The 20592-nt window shown below is 41.6% G+C and overlaps 1 protein-coding gene and 1 long non-coding RNA gene across 3 annotated transcripts in view; both read right to left on the bottom strand.

The window, feature by feature from the left end:
- The window catches only part of LOC115172941 (hippocalcin-like protein 1), a 30198-nt gene extending 17049 nt beyond the window's left edge, over positions 1–13149 (bottom strand). Inside the window, exons 1-2 of one of the 2 annotated variants that reach the window (XM_029730832.1) lie at positions 12977–13149; positions 10013–10051 (exon numbers count right to left, since the gene is read on the bottom strand). The gene's annotated coding sequence lies outside the window, so the exon portion shown is untranslated. The remainder of the gene's footprint in view (positions 1–10012; positions 10052–12976) is intronic. The other variant, XM_029730831.1, reaches the window with a different exon arrangement.
- A 1346-nt stretch (positions 13150–14495) lies between these two features.
- On the bottom strand, positions 14496–19466 carry LOC115172939 (uncharacterized). The gene is made up of 2 exons (XR_003871518.1): positions 16023–19466; positions 14496–15979 (listed from the first exon to the last, which is right to left on the bottom strand). It is a non-coding gene; the product is annotated as an uncharacterized LOC115172939 (long non-coding RNA).
- Positions 19467–20592: the final 1126 nt, after the last annotated feature.

Below are 20592 nucleotides of genomic sequence, written 5' to 3'. Positions count from 1 at the left end.
ACATAATATCAACAGAAAAATGCAATGTGATGACGTTGTGGAAAACTGATTGGAAAGGAATTTGGGAAATGTGTCCTTTTACATTTTTTGAAATCCAATGACATGGTTAAAGTATTTGTTGATTTCATGTTTAATTTTTTTTAGCTAACAACTCAATCAAATGTAAATCAAACTAGATGTTGAACTGAAGGGGCATTGTTTCACCTCACAACAATAGTGAGCGCAGGGTTCAGTCTGTTCAACCAGGGCTAGGTTTAGTGGTTCAATCAAATCTGCACTAAAATAACAATGTTCCTGTCTGCACCTTGAGAAGACTTGCTTCAGATCATATAACTGGGACTAAGCTAACTGGTTTGGGGACAGATCAACTGTTATACATTTCATATGTATGCATGTACACTGAACAAAAATATTAACGCAACATGCAACAATTTCAAAGATTTTTACTGAGTTCATATAAGGACGTCAGTCAATTGAAATAAATAAATAAGGCCCTAATCTATGCATTTCACATGACTGGGAATACAGTTATGCATCGGTTGGTCACAGATACCTTAAAAAAGGTAGGGGCGTGGATCAGAAAACCAGTGACCACTATTTGCCTCATGCAGCGCGACACATCTCCTTCGCATAGAGTTGGCTGTGCTAAGTTGCTGGATATTGGTGGGAACTGGAACATGCTTAATGGGTAACATGTCTGGCGGGTATGCAGGCCATGAAAGAACTGGGACATTTTCAGCCTCCAGGAATTGTGTACAGATCCTTGCAACATGGGGCCATGCATTATCATGCTGAAACATGAGGTGATGGAGGTGGATTATAGGCACGACAATTCGCCTCAAGATCTCCTCACGGTATCTCTGTGCATTCAAATTGCCATCGATAAAATGTAATTGTGTTCGTTGTCCGTAGCTTATGCCTGCACATACCATAACCCCACCGCCACCACGGGGCACTCTGTTCACAACGTTGACATCAGCAAACCGCTCGCCCACGTGACGCCGTACACGCTGTCTGCCATCTGCCTGGTACATTTGAAACCGGGATTTATCAATGAAGAGCACACTTCTCCAGCGTGCCAGCGGCCATCGAAGGTGAGTATTTGCCCACTGAAGTCAGTTACGACGCCGTACTGCAGTCAGGTCAAGACCCTGCTGAGGACGACAAGCACACAGATGAGCTTCCCTGAGACGCTTTCTGACAGTTCGTGCAGAAGTTCTTCAGTTGTGCAAATCCACAGATTCATCAGCTGTCCCGGTGGCTGGTCTCAGACGATCCCGCAGGTGAAGAAACCGGATATGGAGGTCCTTGGCTGGCGTGGTTACATGTGGTCTCCGTTTGTGAGGACGGTATCATGACCTGCCAAATTCTCTAAGACGACATTGGAGGCAGCTTACGGTAGAGAAATTAACATTACATTCTCTGGCAACAGCTCTGGTGCACATTCCTGCAGTCAGCATGCCAATTGTACACTCCCTCAAAACTTGAGACATCTATGGCATTGTGTTGCATATTTTAGAGTGACCTTTTATTGTCCCCAGCATAAGGTACACCTATGTAATGACCATGCTGCTTAATCAGCTTATTGATATATCACACCTGTCAGGTGGTTGGATTATTTTAGCAAAGGAGAAATGCTCACTAACAGGGATAGAAACACATTTCTGCACACAATTTGAGCAAATCATATTTTTGTGCATATGGAAAATGTCTGGGATTTTTTATTTCAGCTCATGAAACATGGGACCAACACTTTACATGTTGCGTTTTATATTTTTGTTGGGTGTATTTTTCTCCATGCAGGGACATTATGCTTTTCAAAAAGGTGCAGGTACATTGAGGACACCAAGGTTGACACACGATTGTAACGTTTCTGAACGATTCTCTTCATAACATTGTTGTGTTGCTGTTTGTTGCGACTTGGCTGCCTGCCAAACTTTTCATTTTTTACTTTTAAATAACCGTTTAATTAAAACTCTTTATTTAACACATTTACAAACATCTTCGTTTTTTTCTCGGTCAACTTTCTTCATTCAACTTTACACCCAAGAGCTCAACTCATTCAACACTCTCTATAGAACTACTGAAGGAAAGTCTTTACTTCCAGCGTGTGAGTGTGACTCCAACTGTTGGCCAGTACATGCTGTAACTGTATGTTTTGTATCCCCCACGACTACAGACACTGGGGACACACCCGACTAAGCTCTGAGAGGCTAAACCAAACGCTAACATGCAGCCGTGCCAGCAAGAAACAGCCAGCGACCTGCCACTGACAACTGACCAGCCATCACCCGCCCCCCTTTTAAAGAACTGGGTTCCTGGATCCTTTCATAGCATTATAAGGCTGCGTTGACACAATGACTTATCAATGACCCAAGCCCAGCTCAGCTAATCCCTACCATTGTGTCACTGAGTTGGCATAATGCTTAAGCAAATGTACATTATCCCAGGGGCGTTGGAAGACAATGTAAGTAACCTAATTTATGTCCCTTTTACTGCCCTGAATGGCTCTGCTGATCCTACAGCTATTGTATGCAGCAATCATATGCCTATGAATCAGTTATACTGTTAGCACTGAGGTGATGTATCCTAGCAGGAAGTCCACTGTGTGCAGCTCACCCTGCACTAACATAAATAACCTGAGCATGTCTACCTCTGCTAAGCTTCCCAGTAAAGCAAGTAAAACTATCAAGAATCCCAGAAAAGGGTTTAAAAATAGCTCACGTTAACATATGTAGCTTAAGAAACAAGGTTCATGAAATCAATAATTTGCTAGTAACAAATGACATTCATATTCTGACAATCTCTGAAACTCACTTTGATAACACCTTTGATGATACTGTCACACCCTGATCTCTTCCACTTGTCTTTGTGCTTGTCTCCACCCTCCTCCAGGTGTTGCCCATCTTCCCATTATCCTGTGTATTTATACCTGTGTTCTCTGTTTGTCTGTTGCCAGTCGTCTTGTCTGGTCAGGTCTTACCAGCTTGCTTGTCCGTCTTCCTTTTTATCAAGTTCTATTTGCTAGTTTTCCCGGTTCTGACTATTCTGCCTGCCCTGACCCCGAGCCTGCCTGCTGTCCTGTACCTGCCTGAATCTGACCTGATTACGAACCTCTGCCTGTCCTCGACCTGCCCTTTGCCTGCCCCGTGTTTACAATAAATCATCTGAGAACTATACAATCTGCCTCCTGTGTCTGCATCTGGGTCATATCCTGAGTCGTGCTACAGTGGTAGCAATACATGGTTATAACATCTACAGAAAAGACAGAACTGCCAAAGGTGGAGATGTGGCTGTTTATATTCAGAACCACATTCCTGTAAAGCTTAGAGAGGATCTAGTGTTAAATACTGTTGAAGTAATATGGCTACAGGATCATCTGCCTCACCTAAAGCCCATTCTGGTGGGAAGCTGCTATAGACCAACAATTGCTTACAGTCAGTATCTGGATAACATGTGTGAAATGCTTGATAATGTATGTGATATCAACAGAGAAGTATATTTTCTGGGAGATTTAAATATTAACTGGCTATCATCAGGCTGCCCACTCAAGAGAAAACTACAAACTGTAACTAGTGCCTGCAACCTGGTACAGGTTAACAATCAACCTACCAGGGTAGTTACAAACAGCACAGTAATGAAATCATCAACATGTATTGATCACATCTTTACTAATGCTGCAGAAATTTGTTTGAAAGCAGTATCCGAATCCATCGGATGTAATGATGCCAATATAGTAGCCACATCTAGGAAAACCAAAGACCCAAAGGCTGGGCCTTACATAGTGTATAAGAGGTCCTACAAGAAGTTTTGTAGCGATTCAAATGTTGCTGGTCTGTGGTGTGTAATGAGGAGCAACCGGACGCTGCACTTGACACATTTATGAAATTGCTTATCCCAGTTACTAATAAGCATACATCCATAAAGAAAATGACTGTAAACACTGTTAAATCCCCTTGGATTGAAAAACTGTATGGTTGAGAGGAATGAGGAAAAATAAATGGCAGATATGTCTGGCTGTACAACCGATTGGCAAACGTACTGCAAATTGAGAAATCATGTGACTAAACTGAATAAAAATAAGATGAAACTACACAATGAAACCAATATATATATATTTTAATTTAACTAGTCAAGTCAGTCAAGAACAAATTCTTATTTACAAGGATGTCCTACCGGGGAACAGTGGGTTAGCTGCCTTATTCACTGGCTCCAGGTCATCTACAAGACCCTGTTAGGTAAAGTTCCCCCTTATCTCAGCTCGCTGGTCACCATAGCAGCACCCACCTGTAGCACGCGCTCCAGCAGGTATATCTCTCTGGTCACCCCCAAAGCCAATTCCTCCTTCGGCCGCCTCTCCTTCCAGTTCTCTGCTGCCAATGACTAGAACGAACTACAAAAATCTCTAAAACTGGAAACACTTATCTCCCTCACTAGCTTTAAGCTTTAAGCACCAGCTGTCAGAGCAGCTCACAGATTACTGCACCTGTACATAGCCCATCTATAATTTAGCCCAAACAACTACCACTTCCCCTACTGTATTTATTTATTTATTTTGCTCCTTTGCACCCCATTATTTCTATTTCTACTTTGCACTTTCTTCCACTACAAATCTACCATTCCAGTGTTTTACTTGCTATATTGTATTTACTTCGCCACCATGGCCTTTTTTGCCTTTACCTCCCTTATCTCACCTCATTTGCTCACTTTGTATATAGACTTATTTTTCTACTATATTATTGACTGTATGTTTGTTTTACTCCATGTGTAACTCTGTGTTGTTGTATGTGTCAAACTGCTTTGCTTTATCTTGGCCAGGTCGCAATTGTAAATGAGAACTTGTTCTCAACTTGCCTACCTGGTTAAATAAAGGTGAAATAAATACATAAATAAAAAAATTCAGGGGCAGAATGAAAGACCTTGTCAGCTCAGGGATTTGATCCAGCAACCTTTTGGTTACTGGCCCAACGCTGTAACCACTATGCTACCTGCTGCCCCAAAGATACATGACACAAAAACAATTATAGAAAAAAAGCTTTGAAGCAACTTAAATAACATTTTGGGCAAAAAGGCAAACTCTGCTCCATCATTAATTGAATCAGATGGCTCATTCATCACAAAATCCACTGATATTGCCAACTATTTTAATGATTTTTTTAATTGGCAAGATTAGCAAACTTAGGCATGACATGCCAGCAACAAACGCTTACACTCAACATCCAAGTATATCTGACCAAATTATAAAAGACAAGCATTGTAATTTTGAATCCTGTAAAGTAAGTGTGGAAGAGGTGAAAAAGTATTGTTGTCTATCAATAACAACATGCCACCGGAGTCTGACAACTTGGATGTAAAATGACTGAGGATAATAGCTGATTATATTGCCACTCCTATTTGCCATATCTTAAATTTAAGCCTACTAGAAAGTGTGCCCTCAGGCCTGGAGGGAAGCTAAAGTTATTCCCCTACCTAAGGATAGTAAAGCCCCCTTTTCTGGCTCAAATAGCCAACCAATCAGTCTGTTACCAAGCCTTTGGAAACTTTTGGGAAAAATTGTGTTTGACCAGATACAATGCTATTTACAGTAAACAAATTGACAACAAACTATCAGCACGCTTATAGGGAAGAACATTCAACAAGCACTTACACAAATTACTGATGATTGGATGAGAGAAATTGATGATAAAAAGATTGTGAGGGATGTTTAGTTAAACATCAGTGCAGCTTTTGGCATTATCGATCATAGTCTGTTGCTGGAAAAACATATGTGTTATGGCTTTACACCCCCCTGCTATGATGTGGATAAAGAGTTACCTGTCTAATAAAACATGGAGGGTGTCATGTAATGGAGAGTCTCCAACATAATCTAGGTAGAACCAGGAATTCCCCAAGGAAGCACCTAGGCCCCTTACTTTGTGCAATCTTTACTAACGACATGCCACAGAGACACACTGAGTAAAGCCACTATACACGACAGCTACCGAAATACTTTTCTTATTTATTTTACCTTTATTTAACTAGGCAAGTCAGTTAAGAACAAATTCTTATTTTCAATGACAGCCTAGGAACAGTGGGTTAACTGCCTTGTTCAGGGGCAGAATGACATATTTTTACCTTGTCAGCTCAGGGATTTGATCTTGCAACCTTTTGGTTATTAGTCCAACGCTCTAACCACTAGGCTACCTGCCACCCCCACTTAACAAAGAGCTGCAATTAGTTTCAGAATGGGTGGTGTCATGACGTTGGCCTGTGGGTAGGTTTATGACCCCCCATAAATACCTTTCTCCCTTCCCTCTCTCTCTTGACTCTACAGAAGGACTCTTGAAAAAGCCTTTGTTAAACATATAGAGTCTGGGAATATCAAAAGGTGGGGGAAAGGAACCATATTTCGGTAATCCAACCAGTTGAGAATATGCGTTGGTACTTAATGAATATGATGTCAGTTCAGTTGTCATCTGAGACATTCTTATTAATGGTAGGATGACAAACTGTATCGTGGAAAGTCTACACATTATAGTTATCAGATTCACATGGAATTGTTGTGCAATTTAAATGTTTAAATATGAAACTATTTGTAAGAAGATGAAATGTAATTTTAGCTTCCAAATGAGAGAATTGGGTTTTCATGTGTGAACTATGCCCAACTCAGTGTCCCCGCCCATGTGAAGAGACATTGGTTATAAACAATGAAACAATCCCTTCTCTCCCTTCCTATATAAAGCCCTTTACAAAAATGTAACTTCCTGTTCCGAGTACGCGAGGCATGCAGCCTCACGTTAAAAGGGCGAATAACTTGCTGTTCCGGGTACATTAGGGCGACGGTCCGACGGGAGACGGTCTACTTTTGTTACACCTCGACTACTGTTCAGTTGTGTGGTCAGGTAGCACAAAGAGGGACTTAGGAAAATTGCAATTGGCAGTATAGCTGGCCCTTGGATGTACACAGAGAGCTAACATTAATAATACGCATGTTAATCTCTCCTGGCTCAGTGTAGAGGAGCTGTCTGTTTGAACTACTGGCACACAGCTCGGACACCCATGCATACCCCACAATACATGCCACCAGAGGTCTCTTCACAGTCCCCAAGTCCAGAACAGACTATGGGAGGCGCAGAGTACTACATAGGGCCATGACTACATGGAACTCTATTCCACATCAAGTAACTCATGCAAGCAGTGAAATTAGATTTAAAAAACAGATACAAATACGCCTTATGGAACAGCGGCGACTGTGAAGCAACACAAACATAGGCACAGACACAAGCATAGAAACACACGATAACATACGCACTATACACAGTGTTGTGGATATGTGGTAGTAGAGTAGGGGCCTGAGGGCACATACTTAAAATGTTGTGAAATCTGTTGTGAATGTCTTGTAATGTTTAAAAAAATGTATAACTGCCTTCATTTTGCTGGACCCCAGGAAGAGTAGCTGATGCCTTGGCAACAGTTAATGGGGATCCATAATAAATACAAATACAACTCAAACTGTAACGTTTAAAGTCACATTGCTCAATGCTCTGGCCACATCTGCAGTGACCGAGGGTTAGCTCAATGTTTGTGTTCATGTCAGAAATAGTTGTATACATTATTTACTTCCTGATTTACCTTCAACCTGACAAATGTGTTACTTTATATTACATTGACTAATTATATTACTTTGACATCACATTCACTATTAGTAATGCTTTATGACATCACATTCACTATTAGTAATGCTTTATGACATCACATTCACTATTAGTAATGCTTTATGACATCACATTCACTATTAGTAATGCTTTATGACATCACATTCACTATTAGTAATGCTTTATGACATCACATTCACTATTAGTAATGCTTTATGACATCACATTCACTAATTAGTAATGCTTTATGACATCACATTCACTATTAGTAATGCTTTATGACATCACATTCACTATTAGTAATGCTTTATGACATCACATTCACTATTAGTAATGCTTTATGACATCACATTCACTATTAGTAATGCTTTATGACATCACATTCACTATTAGTAATGCTTTATGACATCACATTCACTATTAGTAATGCTTTGACATCACATTCACTAATTAGTAATGCTTTATGGCCAGCCTTCCCTGTAGCTCAGTTGGTAGAGCATGGTGTTTGCAACACCAGGGTTGTGGGTTCGATTCCCACGGGGGGCCAGCACATAAAAAAATTGTATGAAATGTATGCATTCATTACTGTAAGTGGCTCTGGATAAGAGTGTCTGCTAAATGACTAAAATGTAATGTAATCTTTATGACATTACATTCAGTATTAATAATTATTTCTTCCTTCCCCTCCTCTAATCCCAGTTCCCTCCTTTACTGAGTGCCTGCTCTACCCTTATCTAATAACCAGGAAGGAAGAATAAGGAAGGAGAACGAGATACCAATCTCTAGCTTCCTGGGATACACAAACACATGCACACTCACATGCACTCACACACACTTGCACTCGCGCACACACACACACTCACACACACACACACACACACACACACACACACGAAATGACACCAGACTGATTCCTTGACCTTTCTTTTCAGGATGTGAAAGGATGAGACTAATTTCAGCAATATGGGATTCCCGCCTATTGCTCAATGTGTCCAGCCATTTCAGATCTGCAAAGGAGGAGTCAATAAGAGGCCATTAGGATAGGGATCAGTGATGGGCTTGGAATGGATTCAGCATTAGGATAGGGATCAGTGATGGGCTTGGAATGGATTCAGCATTAGGATAGGGGTGAGTGATGGATCCAGGGTCCTATTCATTAGTGCACACCATTTCAAAAACATTGCGAAATGTCTTCGCAAACAAAATATGAAAATGAGCATTTCTTATTGGACAAGTTCAGTTAGTCCCTCCGTGTTCCAGTCTGTTTTCTTCCATTTGGTATCCAGCAAATGCGACCCAGTTATCTAACCCCTTTCAACCTGCAGTCATGTAATGATGACCATCGTATTTCCAGAGTCTAAAGGTGCCTCATGACATACAGGACAGAGTGTTCTGCCAGGATTCCATTACAACATATGACAGATCATAAACATGACTTAGAGCTTGATAGAACATGTTTCACATCACAGTTTCTATCTGGAAATCTGTTTTGAAGCATCATAACACTGGAACCTCAGTTGAATGATGAGTTGAGTTGTAACTAAAACAAATACATATTGTGATTAAAGATAGAAGGGGAGTGTCTTAGACTAATCATTCAAACTGGCTGACAAAAAAAACTAAGTCTGAAAAGAGTGGGACTTATCTGGACAGGGTGAGACTTTAGGAAACATACAGTAGTGTATGATCCATTATTTTAAACTTTCTGGAAATGATTCAGAAAAATAAATCATCCAATCATCATAATAAGAAACATTTAGGGGGTGGGACAACAACAAGGAATAAGAAAAACAGGAAGTGGAAAATCGAGCAGCCCCAAAATATCCTGTGGGCTGCTGGGTAACAAAAGGGCTATCTACTTCCTGGTGTGGGGTTTTGACCATCACCTCCGTTCATCGAGGGAAGGAAGTCATTGTGGATGACAATAGACTTGGAGAGGATACCCAGCCTGGATACACACACACATACATGCACGCACACGCACACACGCATGCGCACACACACACACACGCATGCACGCACACACACACACACGCATGCACGCGCACACACACACAGTGAAGGAAGGATCTATTTTTACTACTGTAGCACATTGATTGAAATGTAAAGTCTGTGTGCTGTGTCTCACCGCATTAAGTATTTTGTATAAATAACATTTCTTTCTCTCACCTTCTGTTTCTGTCTAAAGGGGTATGCCTTCTCCCAGGGTGCACCACACATGAAATGAGGTGACACTGCACACTCTTAAAAGCCCAGTGCAGTCAAAAGTGTGATTTTCTTGTGTTATACTACCACACTATGAGGTTGGAATAATACTGTGAAATTGTGAAAATGATGATAATGTCCTTTTAGTGTAAGAGCTGTTTGGAAAGACCTACCTGAAATTTCAGCCTGTTTTGGTGGGATGGAGTTTTGACCTGTGTGATGACATCACCAGGTGGAAAATTAGTTAAAGATGCACCACACCAGGATCTTAACCTCAATAAATGTGTATCATATAGTACGAATTGGATTTGTGACGTAGTACACACAAAAAACAGGGACTAGTTGTGGCCACTTTCAAAACAGCTGGCTGAAATCATACAAAAGTTTGAGAGTGTAGGCCTCCTGAGTGGTGCAGTGGTCTAAGACACTGCATCGCAGTGCTAGCTGTGCCACTAGAGATTCTGGGTTCGAGTCCAGGCTTTGTCTCAGCCGGCCGCGACCGGGAAACCCATGGGGCGGCGCACAATTGGCCCAGTGTCGTCCGGGTTAGGGGAGGATTTGGCCGACAGGGATGTCCTTGTCCCATCGCGCTCTAGCGACTCCTGTGGCAGGCCGGGTGCAGTGCACGCTGACACGGTCACCAGGTGTACGGTGTTTCCTCCGACACATTGATGCGGCTGGCTTCTGGGTTAAGTGGGCATTGTGTCAAGAAGCAGTGCGGCTTGGTTGGATTGTGTTTCGGAGGACGCGCGGCTCTCAACCTTCGCCTCTCCCGAGTCCATACGGGAGTTGCAGCTATGAGACAAGACTGTAACTACCAACTGGATACCACAAAATAGGGGAGAAAAAAGGGGAAAAGAAAATTAAAAGAAAAATGAAAAAGAATGGTTTTAGAGTGCATCTTTAATAGACCAATAAGAATGAAAGTTCCAAACCTCTCTGCCAATAACAGCTACTTTTCAGTTTTCCCCCTCCCCACTCAGACCACTCCCAGAGAATCCTAGCTAAATTCTTGAGTGATAAATTGCTCTTTTCTAAGAAGCTATTTTTGTGTCTTCTTGACTATTTGAATTGAAAACAATAACAGAAAGGTGCTTAATTATTACCCAGAAAGGATTTGATATTGAGATAAAAACGGCTGCATTGGACCTTTAAAGCAACACTATTAGGACACAGAGCTACATTCAGTAGCCAAATGTTATCGAACATTGCAGATAGAAATGCCACAAACAGCCAATGGGATGCTTTGATGTGCATACATGTCAGGCATGTTTGTTCCACATAGAAATATGCCATCTGAACGTTCCAAAAGGTTGTGTCCCGCTGAATGCTCCCCGAGACGGAAAGGGCGAGAGATTTCCTGTGAAAACACGATGTTAGGAAACGGAATTCCCCACCGTACCTCTCCCTTATCTAAGGGACACGTTCTGAATGTCTCCATGTTGCTAATGACTTACTGTAACACGTCTACCTGCACTCGTCCCTCCTTTTAAAATTGACCTGTGTTTTTAGTTGATACACGGAGACCGACAGAGACCCTCCAGTTGACCGTGATGTTCTAAAGCTGTCTATCACAGGACACGATGCCAGTTCCTCAGTCATTATCAGTGACAGTCATGATGTTTAGGGCAGCTCTAACCTTTTCGAAAGTGGGCTAACCACAAATTGCTCAACAAATTCAAGGACATTGCTAGACTTCAGTGATCGAGACAGTTCATAGTATTTATCATAGACTCCCCTTTGCAACGTTAAAAGAAACAAGAAGGAGTTGACACAATAACAGATTGCCTGAGGGGCCATCTTGACCACCTTTGTGTGCGCAGCACCACTTTGAACTACAATCCAACTCAGTGTACTGAAGAACATTTCAGGGAATCCAATCAATCCCAATGTTTTCACACACAGAGAGAGATTATTCCTTTAGCTCTGGGCTCAGTTCATTCCTCTGGCACTTTCAGGCTTCTTGTGTGTTGTGTGGAATCTATAATAATTTGTCATCAAAAAGAAAGGAGGACCAAGGCACTCTTCATATAATGAATTAAAATGCCTTTATTTGTATGGCATGTTCCAATGGAAACAAGGTTTTAAAAATCCGACACGTTTCGGCTACATGGCCTTCGTCAGGGAGTAATTAATTAAATGAAGAGTGCCTTGGTCCTCCTTTCTTTTTGATGACCAATTCACCCATTTTACCAAAGAGCACCTTCTGTCTACCAACATTTACTATTGTGTACCTTAGTAGCACATCCCTTCCTCCTCTTCCTATAATAATTTGCTTTAGGTTTCTAGCTCACTGTCCGTTTAAACGCAAGTCCTTGGCTTGAAGCACCATTATATTTATATTCAATTAATGCGTGAATAAAATTAAAGGATTTCACTATCAGACAATTCAGGTGACGTACTGATTTAATCAAAGCAGCAAATGTTCTAAAACAGAATTTTGTGAAAAAGCAGGACTGATGCTTTTTGCTACGTCAGTTCCAAATTATTTTCCAAATTTGTTAGTAAAGGTAAATTAATTTGTCCACAGCTCAAACTACCGTATAGCTTACAGAAATCATACCAACCATGTCATATATTCAAAAAAAAGCAAAAAACGTAATCCCAAACAGTTAGACAGTTAAAAAAACTAAAGGAATGCCAGTTGATAGTTCCTGAATCGGTTTTTGACTTTCTCCAGTTCAACTATTCGTAACGGCCAATTACAACAGCAAAACTCTAAAGTCCCAATGGCAGCAGGTCCTTAATACATGGAGACAGAGGATCCCTATTGTCACATATCAAATACAAAAACACTCAGACAGACAGACAGACAGACAGACAGACAGACAGACAGACAGACAGACAGACAGACAGACAGACAGACAGACAGACAGACAGGACACACAGGCATACAGGACAGACAGACAGACAGACAGGCATACAGGACAGACAGACAGGCATACAGGACAGACAGACAGGCATACAGGACAGACAGACAGGACACAGACAGACAGAGAGGACACAGACAGACAGAGAGGACACACACACACACACACTCCAAATAACAGCTATACATGCAATAGTTTTCGCATGACTTTTAAATGTTCTCTCTCTTTCTCTCTCGCAGAATAAGCGTGCTTATCTAGTCAGCTTACCACATGGAACTCTGACTCCCTCTTCTTCTCTCCACTGTCTTCTCTAAGCCAGAGTGCAACAGGATTCAGAGGGGCTCATCTGATCTGATCATAGTCGAGGCCCCCAGGCAAATGAGGGTAATTCTCTCACTGCGGCAGGCAGGAGACATTCACCAGATCCACACACATCCCACAATCCCTCCCTCCTCCTCTAACAGGGTCACTACCCCTCCCAGCACTCACACACACACACACACACACACACACACACACACACACACACACACACACACACACACACACACACACACACACACACACACACACACACTCACACTCACACTCACATACACTCACACAGACACACAGGGTTCGCTCCTCCCAGCAGGCTTGATGGCTAACACACTCTGCCTGGAGGAAACAGTTAGTTCAGAGATAAGTTAACATACTGTATTAGAACACATTCAAACATAACATACTGTATTAGAACACATTCAGACATAACATACTGTATTAGAACACATTCAGACATAACATACTGTATTAGAACACATTCAGACATAACATACTGTATAAACAAACATTCAGACATAACATACTGTATGTAGTAAGACATATTCAGACATAACAGTGTATTAACAAACATTCAGACATAACATACTGTATTAAGGCACATCAAATCATACTGACAAGACCAAACTGGTAGTGGGAGTGGGGAAGTATTTCACAGAGAGATTTCACAGACTTGACGAGGAGAGCCTTGGACAGAAACACACAAAAGACACTACAATTAGGGAACATACCTGGGTTCAAATAGTATTTATAGCTTTCTTTCAAATACTTGAAAGGATCCTGAGGCTAGCCAACGGAGCCAATGGAATAGTCTCATAAGTGCAAACTCCGCCCATCTGGTAGTCCAGCCAGGGTAAGTCAATGGCTCAAAGTATTTTAAAGAAAATTAATACTGTTTTTATTTTAAGAACAAATTCTTATTTTCAATGACAGCCTAGGAACAGTGGGTTAACAGCCTTGTTCAGGGGCAGAACGACAGACTTAAGTTTTCAGCTCGGGGATTTCGATTTCTAGTCCAATGCTCTAACCACCAGGCTACCTGAACCCAGGTCTGCATTTGAGACAATGAACACTCTTACATCCCAGTCTTACTAACGACATACAACACACACAACAACGAGAGAGGAGATTTCACACACTAGACTAGGAGAACCCTTTGACTGAAATGTTTCTCACATCTAAAGAAAAATGGAAGTTCTTCCAAACTGCACAAGTTTATTCAGTGAGAATAACAGGACATGCAGAGATCTAAACATGTCAAGGTCTGGTGGCTTTCAATAAGGACACACAGACTGTCAAACTCTGTGTTATGCAATAGTATTCATATGACTATTTTAGCCCTAAATGTATAATCATCAACTCTGCCAGACGGACACTTGCTTTCCACTCCGTAGTCTTTTTCCATGAGACCCTGACGGTTTTATCGTGTAATTATGTAAATGTATGACAGTTAAATCATTGTGAGAAATGAGACCTTGAATACTTTTTATTCTTTGTTTAACATTCTATTGGTGTGGCTTAAAAGGGTGAAGTGAGAGTTGGTTTCAGCTTTATATCAACTGTCATCACCCCAATCTGCAAATAATAATAACAACAATAACAATAATACCAATAATAATAACAATAATAACAATAATCATAATAAAAATAATATAAATAATAATTATTATTATTTATTCAACTTGTATAATGCTCTTCATTACATAAATAGTCTCAAAGCGCTTTCAAGCAACAACAAAAAAGACAAGCAATTTAGAAAAACAACATCATTCATAACACTCATAATGCCATTTCAAACGCCTCTTCAGTAGCCCCGTTTATACCTGGTGCTAAAATGGGTCCTTTGTCCTGATCCTGTCTACATTCTGATTGTGCCCACATTTCAAGAAATTTGTCTACACATGATATTAAAATGTGTTTGTTATCAGTCCACTGTGTCTGCATTGTGACTAGATTTTCTGGTCGCTTCATATATGCATATTATTTCACATCTAATCTTTCAAAATAATGTATTGATGTAATAAGTCAATGATGCCACCTGTCAATGATTTAGAGGGTGGAATAATTATGCTTTAAATAGTTTCTCTGCCCAGATCTGTCTACACTCAATGCTTGTCTGACTACCGCCGGAGGTAGGATGCAAATCCAAGCCATTGGTTCCTGTAACCACCAAGCCCTCATCCCTAATAGATGTCAGTCTAATGTCCTCGTCACTAATAGATGTCAGTCTGATGTCCTCGTCACTAATAGATGTCAGTCTAATGTCCTCGTCACTAATAGATGTCAGTCTGACGTCCTCGTCACTAATAGATGATGTCAGTCTGATGTCCTCATCACTAATAGATGTCAGTCTGATGTCCTCATCCCTAATAGATGATGTCAGTCTGAGGTCCTCATCACTAAGAGATGTCAGTCTGAGGTCCTCATCACTAAGAGATGTCAGTCTGAGGTCCTCATCACTAATAGATGTCAGTCTGATGTCCTCATCCCTAATAGATGTCAGTCTGATGTCCTCATCACTAATAGATGTCAGTCTGATGTCCTCATCACTAATAGATGTCAGTCTGATGTCCTCATCACTAATAGATTGGCAGCAGAAACCAGATCCGCTGCCAATGCTACACAGCACTCCACACACACAGGGGGACAAAGAGATGGATACAGGAGTGGAAGAATGGTGGGGATAGTGTAGGAAAGAAGCACAGGAAAGAAAGAATAAAGAATGAAAACCGGGAAAATACGACAATGAAAGACAAGGACGATGGTCCAAACAGAGAGTGGCACTGGAATAGTTTGGATCGAGTTTGGGGTTAATTCATTCGACTCAGGGGAAGAGTTGGAAATGTTCCTTGAAAAACCACAAAATGGTGATTTGTGCCTGGATCAAATTGATGACACCAGTTACCCAATAAAGACGTCAGAATGCAGCTGACCATGTGCTCTCTTTGACATCTGGGTTCAACATGGGTTCAACATGGGTTCAACATGGGTTCACCTGGGTTCAACATGGGTTCAACATGGGTTCACCTGGGTTCAACATGGGTTCACCTGGGTTCAACATGGGTTCAACATGGGTTCAACATGGGTTCAACATGGGTTCACCTGGGTTCAACATGGGTTCACCTGGGTTCAACATGGGTTCAACATGGGTTCAACATGGGTTCAACATGGGTTCAACATGGGTTCAACATGGGTTCAACAATAACATTGTCTGCGACATACTCGTTTGAATTAATATTATTTTTCTTTCAAAGACAAACATACAGGTATAGGCATAAAAAAAATGCTTTATGTACCCAATACAGACAGGCAGACAGGCAGACAGACAACGCACAAATGAGAACCAACTTGTTTCTTCAAAAGAGGGTTATGCGAAGGTTAACTCTTCAGTCTCAAAACCACTAGTTCAGACGGATAATTAAATTGGTGCTGAAGTGAACACTACTATCATGTGCAAGCACCATATCTGTGCCAATACCCCAGAGACTTGCTGACGTCACAACCAGATACACCAGATAATAGCCACAGGGTTAGTCACCACTAGTCCTGCCACTCTATCAGGGCTGACGTCTCTCTTGGTTTTAGGCCTGAACTCTAAATCTGTCCCCCATTGGTGGGTGCGTCAGGCTTTAGAATCTTAAACATTACAAAAAAGTATAGGAGTAAAGTAGCTGAAAATGTTGTTGTCGGATAGAAGTGATGTGACGAATCACAAAGCATTGTCCCATGCTATTTTTCTGCTGGTTGCTAAAAGCTGTTAGGTCCTCTTTCTGTAGTTCTTTAATAGCCAATCTCCCACATTCTTGCCGTTTGTAACATTGTCGATAATACAGTATCTAAGATCTTAAACTGATAACTTAAATCGGAGTTGTGTACCAAGACACACCGAGAGGAACAGGAATCCTAGACACAAGTTACATAACAAATTGGTTCTTAGGTGTGAGCCAGCAACATGCTTTGCCCTAAACGCAGGGTTTAAAATAAATTTAAAAAAATGGTGTGACTGAAACTTAATTCGATCTCAGATCGATTGTCTGGGGCCAAATTAACCTGTCCTTTCATGTCAGAAAGTCATGACCATCATGCTTTTAGGGAAAGAGGATAATTTTGTGCATGTATTAAACTGCGAGTTTGATTAACTCCAGTCCCCTTGCTTAGGTGGTCCGGGGTCCTCCCCCGGGATAATTTTTAGAAAGAACAACATCCTGATTGGTATTATTATTAATTATTGTTTCATTATAAATACAAATATATAAATAGTAATTATTCACTCGAAAAAAGAAAAAAAAAGGTTTCTATTACAAAATATGTAATTGCCCTTTTAAATGTTATTGTCCCCTTTGAACTCTGTTCTGTAGTGATGGGCATTCCGAGTCTTTTCTGTCAGCCGGATCATTTGGCTCCATTCACCTACAAGAGCCATGTTAATTTGGCTCCCAAACTATGCTTGAAACTCCAGTTGTAGCTGATTTTGTAAAACGATGCCACTGGAGGAGTAGAGAAGTAAAAAATGGTAGCAAAAACTGCTTCCCCATTCTTTTTTTTTAAACAGAGGTTACTGCCAAAACTGCCAAAACTGGTTTCAAAAATGCATTGACTGCTTGTCAGAATACATGTTTTCCTCCCTATTGCAACTGAATATTTCTCTCCTAAAGCACACAGCAACAAGCCAACTTAACTAATCTGCTATGGGGTTGTCTGATTCGTTTTAATAACAGCATTACATGGCAAAAAATGGTAGCACTGGAAAGTTGCATCTTGACCTGAGTGATAAAGTGGAGGCTTTGAATTACTTTTCCCAGCAGCTACAATAGGCTATGCAGCGCTGTTTGAGTTGAGCACAGCGGTGCATTCTAGACTATTTAAATCACTTTATCAGAACATCTGAGTGTCAGCAACAATCATACATGTCATTTCAGTGCACACAGCTTAACAGAGGAAATACAATATTTGGGAATACAGACATGTTTCAGTATTAGGCTAAGTCTTCTCCAAACATTTATTGCTGATCTACACTGATCGGAGATGATTGTGGACTGCAGGAAAAGGAGGACCGAGCACTCCCCCATTCTCATCGACAGGGCTGTAGTGGAACAGGTTGAGAGCTTCAAGTTCCTTGGTGTCCACATCACCAACAAGCTGTCATGCCCACAGCGCTCCTGTTTCTCCTGAAACCACACAGTGACTCAGTTAGCAGGTCTTCAGTGATGTTCTGGACCAGTCTGTGAAGCAGTACTTTGGCTGGGACTTTGGCAGCAACAGCCACAAGTGGACTTGTTATTGTATTATGTTGGCGTGCCTCCACTGCTGGGAGACAGTTTCATGCTCCTAGACTTTGGTAATAAACAGAGTGTGCTGGGTGCACGGGTTTGGACATCTCAGCAGGGATGCTGTCAGGGCCAGGGGTCTTGTTGTTCTTCAGGGATTTGTCTGCGGATCTCTAAGGTTGGTGAAATCTCCAGGGCTTGGCCACAAAGAGGCATAGTATACTATAGTCTAGTATTAGAACAGTACAGTATAGGGGTCTTGATGCAGGAGAGGCTCTGTACTGAAAAGAGGAGACTCACCATAAAGGCTAGTGGCAGTGCCCTCTGCCCTCCTTTCTCTCAACCACCCACTCGTTTTCTATTCTTCTCTCTCTTCTCCTACTTCCACCTGTTTTTGTCCACACCTTTCATCTCCTCTCTATTGTTCCATTCCCCACTGCTTCTCTGTTCGCTTCGGCATGACAAAAGACAGAGGAAATTGTAGGGGTGCTGTGTGAACGTCATTTTCATGGTTTATTCTTGTCTTTCTGAATAAAAAGCTTACTATTTGAACATCTTTCAATCAGAAGAATATCTACCAATCCCACCATTGAAGAAAACAAAATGGAGGACGCTCCATGAGGTTTGTGAATGGTGAATGTCTATAGAAAACATCTTTGGAAAAAATAAATATTCCAAGAACTGCTACACAATTTACAGAAACACTTAACTGAAATATAGATATGCCTCTGCAGCTTGTTATATTGTGCTATAGTATAGGTTATATTTAAATACCCAGAACTGTACAGAAAGGACAGACTTCCTTTTAACATGGACAAAGAGATGCAAGTAGCCTTGACCCAAATGGCTCATAGGAGTAAATTTCCTGTTTCTGTAGCATGATTAAGCTTGATGTAAACACTCTGGACAGGATGCTAGCCTGTCGCAGGGCCTTACACCTAAATCAACATTTACACGTTTTAGTCATTTAGCAGACGTTCTTATCCAGAGCAATTTACAAGAGTAATTAGGATTAAGTGGCTTTCTCAAGTGCACATTGACAGATTTGTCACCTAGTCGGTTCAGGGATTCAATCCAGCGTCCTCTCAGTTACTGGCCCGACACTCTTAACCGCTAGGCTACCTGCCGCCCTACAGTGTATTCGGAAAGTATTCAGACCCCTTGACTTTTTCCACATTTTGTTACATTACAGCTTTACTCTAAAATGGATCAAATTGTTTTTTTCCCCGTCATCAATCTACACACAATTCCCCATAATTACAAACCACTTTTTTTTGTCATTTTGCCCCAAAAAATGAAATATCACATTTACATAAGTATTCAGTACTTTGTTGAAGCACATTTGGCAGCGATTACAGCCTTGAGTCTTCTTGGGTATGACGCTAGAAAATTGGCACACTTGTATTTGGGGAGTGTCTCCCATTCTTTTCTGCAGATCCTCTCAAGCTTTGTCAGGTTGGATGGGGAACGTTGCTGCACAGCTATTTTCAGGTCTATCCAGAGATGTTCGATCAGGTTCAAGTCCGGGCCACTCAAAGACATTCAGACACTTGTCCCGAAGCCACTCCTGCATTGTCTTGGCAGTGTGCTTACGGTCGTTGTCCTGTTGAAAGGTAAACCTTCGCCCGAGTCCCTGAGCGCTCTAGAGCAGGTTTTCGTCATGGATCTCCCTCTCTGTACTTTGCTCCATTCATCTTTCCCTTGATCCTGACTAGTCTCCCAGTCACTGCCGCTGAAAAACATCCCCACAGTATGATGCTGCCACCATGCTTCACCGTAGGGATGGTGCCAGGATTTCTCCAGATGTGACGCTTGGCATTCAGGCCAAAGAGTTCAATCTTGGTTTCATCAGACCAGAAAATCTGGTTTCTCATGGTCTGAGTGTCCTTTAGGTGCCTTTTGGCAAACTCCAAGCGGGCTGTCATGTGCCTTTACTGAGTAGTGGCTTCTGTCTGGCCACTCTACCATAAAGGCCTGATTGGTGGAATGCTGCAGAGATAGTTGTCCTTCTGGAAGGTTCTCCCATCTCCACAGAGGAACTCTGGAGCGCTCTCAGAGTGACCATTAGGTTCTTGGTCACCTCCCTGACCAAGGCCCTTCTCCCCCGATTGCTCAGTTTGGCCGGGCGCCCAGATCTAGGAAGAGTCTTGGTGCTTCCAAACCTCTTCCATTCTAAGAATGATGGAGGCCACTGTGTTCTTGGGGACCTTCAATGCTGCAGACTTTTTTTGGTACCTTCCCCCATATCTGTGCGTCGACACAATCCTGTCTTGGAGCTCTACGGACAATTCCTTCAAC

The sequence above is a fragment of the Salmo trutta genome, chromosome 33 (genome assembly GCF_901001165.1).
Source record: "Salmo trutta chromosome 33, fSalTru1.1, whole genome shotgun sequence".
NCBI classification, from domain to species: Eukaryota; Metazoa; Chordata; class Actinopteri; order Salmoniformes; family Salmonidae; genus Salmo; species Salmo trutta.
Note: the sequence above shows the minus strand (reverse complement) of the source record. Positions and strands in the feature narration are given on the sequence as shown.